Here is a 7,835-nt window from a genome sequence, read left to right as displayed (position 1 = left end):
GTGTGTGTGTGTGTGTGTGTGTGTGTGTGTGTGTGTGTGTGTGCGTGCGTGTGTGTGTGCATGCGTGTGCAATTGCACTGTAGGATCAGGCCATGTGCTTGAGAGCCTGCCCTGTAACTATTCTGCTGAGGGCAGGCTTCAGCCACTGACCTGATCACAGGCACAAAGACTTAGGCCCTCACCACCTCTTTTTAACAAATAAATGGCAAATAAAGGATTTACACACATAGCTCCTGTCTTTGTGTGTTAAGGTTAAGGCCCTTGCTGTAGGGCCTGCCCTGTGATGATTCTGCTTAGGCTGGGCTTGAACCAATGACCTTCTGATTACTGGCACAGAGGCTTAGTCCACTGAGCCACTCACCAGTCCTGTATGGACCCTGTATATCGTGTATATGCTTTTTGGTTTGTTTCCTTGAGAAATAAAGGATTCACACACATGGCACCTGTCTCTGTGTTAAGGCCCTTGCTGTGATGACTCGGTTTAGGCTGGGCTTGAACCAGTGACCTTCTGATTACTAGCACAGAGGCTTAGCCCACTGAGCCACTCACCAGTCCTGTATGGACCCTGTATATCATGTATATGCTTTTTGGTTTGTTTCCTTGAGAAATAAAGGATTCACACACACAGCACCTGTCTCTGTGTTAGGATTAAGGCCCTTGCTGTAGGGCCTGCCCTGTGATGACTCTGCTTAGGTTGGGCTTGAACCAGTGACCTTCTGATCACTGGCACAAAAGCTTAGCCCACTGAGCCACTCGCTACTCACTACCCCTGTGTGTTTTGGTTATGTTTTGTTTTTTTTTTCTTGACAAATAAATGGCAAATGAAGGATTTATCATATATATACACTACATTGCCAAAAATACTGGGACACCCCTCCAAATCATTGAATTCAGGTGTTCCAATCACTTCCATAGCCAAAGGTGTATAAGATCAAGCACCTAGGCATGCAGACTGCTGAATGGATCATTCTCAGGAGCTCAGTGAATTCTAGTGTGGTACCGTGACAGGATGCCAGCTGTGCAATAAGTCCATTCGTGAAATTTCCTTGCTACTAAATATTCCACAGTCAACTGTAGGTTTTAGTGGTATTATAACAAAGTGGAACAACAGCAACTCAGCCATGAAGTGGTAGGCCACGTAAAATCACAGAGCGGGGACAACGCACTCTGAGGGGCACAGTGTGCAAAAGTCACCAACTGTCTGCAGAGTCAATAGCTACAGATCTCTGTATGGCCTTCAGATTACTCAAGAACAGCGCATAGAGAACTTTGTGGAATGGGATTCCATGCCTGAGCAGCTGTATCCAAGCCTTACATCACCAAGTGCAATGCAATGTGTCAGATGCAGTGATGTAAAGCACACTGCCACTGGACTCGAGAGCAGTAGAGACGTGTTCTCTGGAGTGACGATCCGATGGATGAGTCTGGGTTTGGCGGTTGCCAGGAGAACAGTACTTGCCTGACAGCATTGTACCACGTGTTTGGTGGAGGGTGGATTATGGTGTGGGGTTGTTTTTCAGGGGTTGGGCTTGGCCTCTTATAGTTCCAGTGAAATTAACTCTTAATGCAAACCTTGTGGACAGCCTTCCCAGAAGAGCTGAAGCTGTTATAGCTGCAAAGGGTGGGCCAACTCCATATTAAAGCCTATGAATTAAGAACGGGATGTCATTAAAGTTCATGTGTGTGTAAAGGCCCAATATTGGCAATATAGTGTACATCTCATAATTAAGAATGACCGTCCTTTGTGACTGTTCTCCTACCTTCGCATGGAGATGTACCACCACTGCTGCTGTTTGAAGAGCACCTGAAACTGAGAGCAGAGCCATGAAGCCCAGGCCTGAGTTGCTAGAAAGAGGACATATAAGTGGGACTGGCTTAGGGCAGCTTGGTGAGCGTCTGGCTGCCGAGGCCAGTGTCCCCTGTCCGAGGCGGAGCAGTGCACGTTATCTGAGCACTTTCTCCGGATGGATTAGCTGTTTAAGCCCAGCTGTTTCTAATATACACCATCCTCCGCTCCAATTAGACTGATGGACAAATGGAAAAATCATGTGAATTAATCCAAAATTAATGTCCCTGCAGAAATGGTGCCGAGTCTGTTGCGGCACAGACTCAGCATGATGAAGCGGTTCCATAGCAGGCAGTTCTGTGTCTATCTGCCGCCTCCCTCCGGCTCATATTAATCACTGTGACGTGAAATAGAAGGACAGGGTATGTCTTATTACTTACAGTCCTCAGGGGGAGACACCTATCACTGCCGCCCAGGCCAAGCAAGGCTGGAGAGAAATTAACATATAGAACCTGTAATCCAGGAGGACAAAGGACCGGACGCATGCACAGTTATGCTTGGCTTGAGAAAGAAACAGTCACCTAAGTGAGAGGCCTCACAAATGAAATACCAGGACATTGTCACACTGAAATGTGACTTTACCAGTCATAAAGCCAAGCCGAACCATCTCTCTCTCTCTCTCTCTCTCTCTCTCTCACACACACACACACACACACACACAGGATTAAAGCAGAACCTGCCAGTTAGTGTTGGTTAGATGTTAACCAGACTGGCAGCCTTTATTCTAAATGACAGAGCTGTGAGTGAGGAGGTCCATATGGAGAATCTGTCTGCTTCACCTGCCTCCTTGGGAGCTAACATCAGCAGCCATGCTAAAGACGCAGCATTCCCGCATTTTATCACTGCTGTTTCATTGGTTCTTCTTTCAGGAGACAAACTCCAAAATTGGAGGTGACTGGGAGCTGACTGCCCTGAATGAGGTCCTGTGTGTTTGTCACGCAGCTGTGACTGAGGTGTAGAGTTTAGATTCTCTGCCCGAGGCCGAGCCCAGACTTGACCCGACCCGACCCGTGGGCCGGGTCGGGCCGATATTTCCTGGCACTATCTTCGGGCCGGGCCGGGCCGGGCTGGGCGGGGCCATGATCAAGCATTTGTGTGTTTTTTTTTTTTTTTAAATCATTACTTAATTAGCCTAATTGGGTGGAGAGCTATGCCATAATTATAAATGTAGCTCCCTCCCGTAAGACACGAGCACAAGAGTCCTTTGCATTTAACTGAGCCGACGGTTTATTCGAAAGACAGTGGCTTCGTTATTATCACCATCATGGCAGACGTGAGAACTAAATACAGATACGGAAACACAAAATCAAGCACATTTACTTACAATATTAGCTAACAAACATTGAAATTCAAATGAAATATAAACATAAATAACAATAAAGACAGCTTAGAGAATTCATATACAGTTAACACGAACCTCAGTTAGCATTTACATGGCTAAATACAACAAACTTAACTAAAACTTAATTAACACATACCTCGTTGGCTGCTTACGGAAGGATTTAACCTTTTTCTTAACCCTTTACTTAAAGTTCGATGCCGAGCACACAAACTGGTTCCAGCAGCAAGCGAACTGGATAAGTGAAAACGTGCTTTTCTTCTAAACGTGTCTCAATAATTGCGGACATCAGAACAACAGTTCCGCTATTACCTATTTTGTTTAAAAATATTCTAAAACTTATCATATTTATTAAATATGCCATCCAAAGTTAATTACTTGTTCATTTTCTGTGTTTATCATTGTTCACGTTTTTTTTTCATTCGGATCTATTTGCGATCCATTCTGAATAAACAAACAATGCAGTTTACATGCTTCGTCCTTGTTGCATTTTTCATTAAGATAAATCTAAATTAATTTCTGTAGTTCAAACAACTTAGAATTGTAGTTGAGAACGTCTGTTACAACGGCTCACGTATTAAAAAATAGTCGGGTTTAAATCGGGCTCGGGCTCATAATTACAGTTAATGTGTCGGACCGGGTCGGGCTCGGACACAAGGTGCACGGGCTCGGGTAGGATCGGGTTTAATTTTTTGGGCCCGATCTAAGCTCTACTGAGGTGACTGCAGAGCCCGAGCAAACATCTGATTTCTGGTACTGAATAGTCTCTGGCTTGGCCCCTGCTGGACCCCCTAAACTCTGGGCAGATACAGCGTCAGACTGTCTAGGGAGTGTGGGGGGGGGGGGGGTCATGTTCAGGCACAGCACAAGGCAGATGCCTTCGGAGCCAGGATGACAGCAGCACAGGCCACCACAGGCCTAATCTAACTGGACAAGGCCGAGTGTGAGTGTGTGATAAGAAGCTGGTAATCAAGGCTGGACACATGCCCATCGACACATACAGAGAGATATCACAGCACCTACAGTGTTGTCAAGAAGGCAGTCAGCACCATTACCCACTCAGGCATTTGGGGAAGGCCAGGAGCCCATCCTCAGGGGCTGCATAATATCCTACTATCACAACTGGAGACCAGCTCCAGTTCTCTGTCCCTGGCACTTCGGGGTATGTACACCACAAGCTGCCTCTGCAAACCAGATACATTGTCACTGAATCATACTGCACAGTAATACTAATACATTGTCACTGATATATAACCACCTCCTGCTGCTGCAGTAGCTGAATCATACTGTACTGTAATACTAATACAGATACACTGTCACTGATATATAACCACCTCCTGCTGCTGCAGTAGCTGAATCATACTGCACTGTAATACTAATACAGATACACTGTCACTGATATATAACCACCTCCTGCTGCTGCAGTAGTGATGGTGGTGCAGGAGATAGTGCTACCATTCGTACCGGAGGGTTGCAGGTTCGAGCCCCCGAGTCCTCCTGACCCCATCAAAGTGTCCTTGAGCAAGACACTGAACCCCAAATTGCTCCCGGTGAGCTGGTTGGCGCCTTGCATGGCAGCCTCAGCCACTGGTGTATGAATGTGAGTGTGGATGGGTGAATATGAGGCGTACATTGTAAAGCACTTTGGTAAAAAGCGCTATATAAATGCAGTCCATTTAGCTGAATCATACTGCACTGTAATACTAATACAGATACACTGTCACCGATATATAACCACCTCCTGCTGCTGCAGTAGCTGAATCATACTGCACAGTAGTACTAATACAGATACATTGTCACTGATATATAACCTCCTCCTGCTGCTGCAGTAGCTGAATCATACTGCACTGTAATAATACTACAGATACACTGCTACTGCTATAATCTCCTGCTGCTTGAGTCGCACGTGTGCCTATCTCTCCTCATGCTATAATGCAGCATATATAACAGGATATACTTACTCTCCACTTTCTACTGCCTTATCATTTATTGTTGTTTTCTGTGCATCAGTTCTACGAAGTCTGTGTGTTAACATACAAGTGAGAATTTCACTGCACTTGGTACATGTGACAATAAGACTGTAGTTGCGAGCTCCCTGAGACTGTTCTAAGTAAGTGGTGATGAAAGGTGGATGGATGGACACCGCCTATATTATGGGTGACGATGATGTTGGTGGCAGCGTGCTTGAACCGTATACGGTTCATGTGTTATGACTTAAGTTTCATAACAGCCTGGATGCTCAAAGCTAAGAAACTGCAGATGAAAACCGTAACTGAAACTACATTGACACACTAATAAAAGTCAAATGGAGATCAAAGGCTTGATCTGTATGTAGCGTAGTCGGACATTGGTGCCCAAACTCGCACCTTCATCATTGCCAAACGGGGGCTTTATATACCAGCGGCAAAGGAACATCAAGTGGGACACAAATACATGAAAAAGCCTCGTGTTTCATCGCTTCTGTTGCATAACCATAGATACAGTTCATGAGTCAACATGCACTGTATCTATTGTGGGATTTATTTGTTAAAGTACTGGACACTAAGGGATACATAACAGTGGGGCAGGACAGGACAAGCTCATTGGCTGATCTGCTGACTACAGTCACAGCTAATAACAAAGAGAACCACGGTAAACTTCTCAGCAGTATTTGCCTGCAGTAACTGTTTACATTATTTACTTGTATATTACTTATTACTCAAGATTTTTAATTGTAACATGCATGAATAAAGTGGTACAGCAGCAGTTACCAGTCTGTGCAATAAACAAGGTAGAAGGACAACAACGCTAAATAACATAAAGTAACAAATAAGTATTACAATTACGGAAACAAATTTAAAAAGATATAAAAAGTAACAAGGAAAGTTATATGAAAATATTTGAGAAAGTGTAGGTTGCAGTTACAGCTTATTTTAATTGGTGGTTTTAATGATGTAATCACCTTGGGTATTATTATTATGATTATTATTATGATTATTATGATAATTACAGTATTATTATTATTAACAATGGCATGTAATATTCAAGAAATCCGTCACAGCGACTTTTGACAATTTTTGCAAAGGAACTGAAAAACATGAAACCTCAAAACAGCCACCAAACGGAAAATGTATCCCAAAGCCCTTAAAAGAACAAGATCCATGAGCACCTCCAGGAAAACAGAGTCTATTTAAAGAACAAATAACAAATCACACATAAACAGTGTATACAAGAGTCATGCTGATGGAAGACAGCAGTGCAAGCCGGGTGGGCGAGCACCCTCATGCCGCTGATCTCGCTGGATGCCGGGGACTACAGCCTCCGGAGCCGGGATGACACCGGCGAGCACCCTCACGCCGCTGATCTCGCTGGATGCCGGGGACTACAGCCTCCGGAGCCGGGATGACACCGGCGAGCACCCCCACGCCGCTGATCTCGCTGGATGCCGGGGGCTAAAGCCTCCGGAGCCGGGATGACACCGGCGAGCACCCCCACGCCGCTGATCTCGCTGGATGCCGGGGGCTAAAGCCTCCGGAGCCGGGATGACACCGGCGAGCACCCCCACGCCGTTGATCTCGCTGGATGCCGGGGGCTAAAGCCTCCGGAGCCGGGATGACACCGGCGAGCACCCCCACGCCGCTGATGTCGCTGGATGCCCGGGGCTAAAGCCTCCGGAGCCGGGATGACACCGGCGAGCACCCCCACGCCGCTGATCTCGCTGGATGCCGGGGGCTAAAGCCTCCGGAGCCGGGATGACACCGGCGAGCACCCCCACGCCGCTGATCTCGCTGGATGCCGGGGGCTAAAGCCTCCGGAGCCGGGATGACACCGGCGAGCACCCCCACGCCGCTGATCTCGCTGGATGCCGGGGGCTAAAGCCTCCGGAGCCGGGATGACACCGGCGAGCACCCCCACGCCGCTGATCTCGCTGGATGCCGGGGGCTAAAGCCTCCGGAGCCGGGATGACACCGGCGAGCACCCCCACGCCGCTGATCTCGCTGGATGCCGGGGGCTAAAGCCTCCGGAGCCGGGATGACACCGGCGAGCACCCCCACGCCGCTGATCTCGCTGGATGCCGGGGGCTACAGCCTCCGGAGCCGGGATGACACCGCCGAGCACCCCCACGCCGCTGATCTCGCTGGATGCCGGGGGCTAAAGCCTCCGGAGCCGGGATGACACCGCCGAGCACCCCCACGCCGCTGATCTCGCTGGATGCCGGGGGCTACAGCCTCCGGAGCCGGGATGACACCGGCGAGCACCCCCACACCGCTGATCTCGCTGGATGCCGGGGGCTAAAGCCTCCGGAGCCGGGATGACACCGGCGAGCACCCCCACGCCGCTGATCTCGCTGGATGCCCGGGGCTAAAGCCTCCGGAGCCGGGATGACACCGGCGAGCACCCCCACGCCGCTGATCTCGCTGGATGCCCGGGGCTAAAGCCTCCGGAGCCGGGATGACACCGGCGAGCACCCCCACGCCGCTGATCTCGCTGGATGCCCGGGGCTAAAGCCTCCGGAGCCGGGATGACACCGGCGAGCACCCTCACGCCGCTGATCTCGCTGGATGCCCGGGGCTAAAGCCTCCGGAGCCGGGATGACACCGGCGAACACCCCCACGCCGCTGATCTACTGATTTTTCCATTTATATTTTAGGACTTTAGGAGAATATGGAC

The sequence above is a fragment of the Paramormyrops kingsleyae genome, chromosome 17 (assembly GCF_048594095.1).
Source record: "Paramormyrops kingsleyae isolate MSU_618 chromosome 17, PKINGS_0.4, whole genome shotgun sequence".
NCBI classification, from domain to species: Eukaryota; Metazoa; Chordata; class Actinopteri; order Osteoglossiformes; family Mormyridae; genus Paramormyrops; species Paramormyrops kingsleyae.
The sequence above is the reverse complement of the archived record's forward strand: the minus strand, read 5'-3'. Positions refer to the sequence as shown.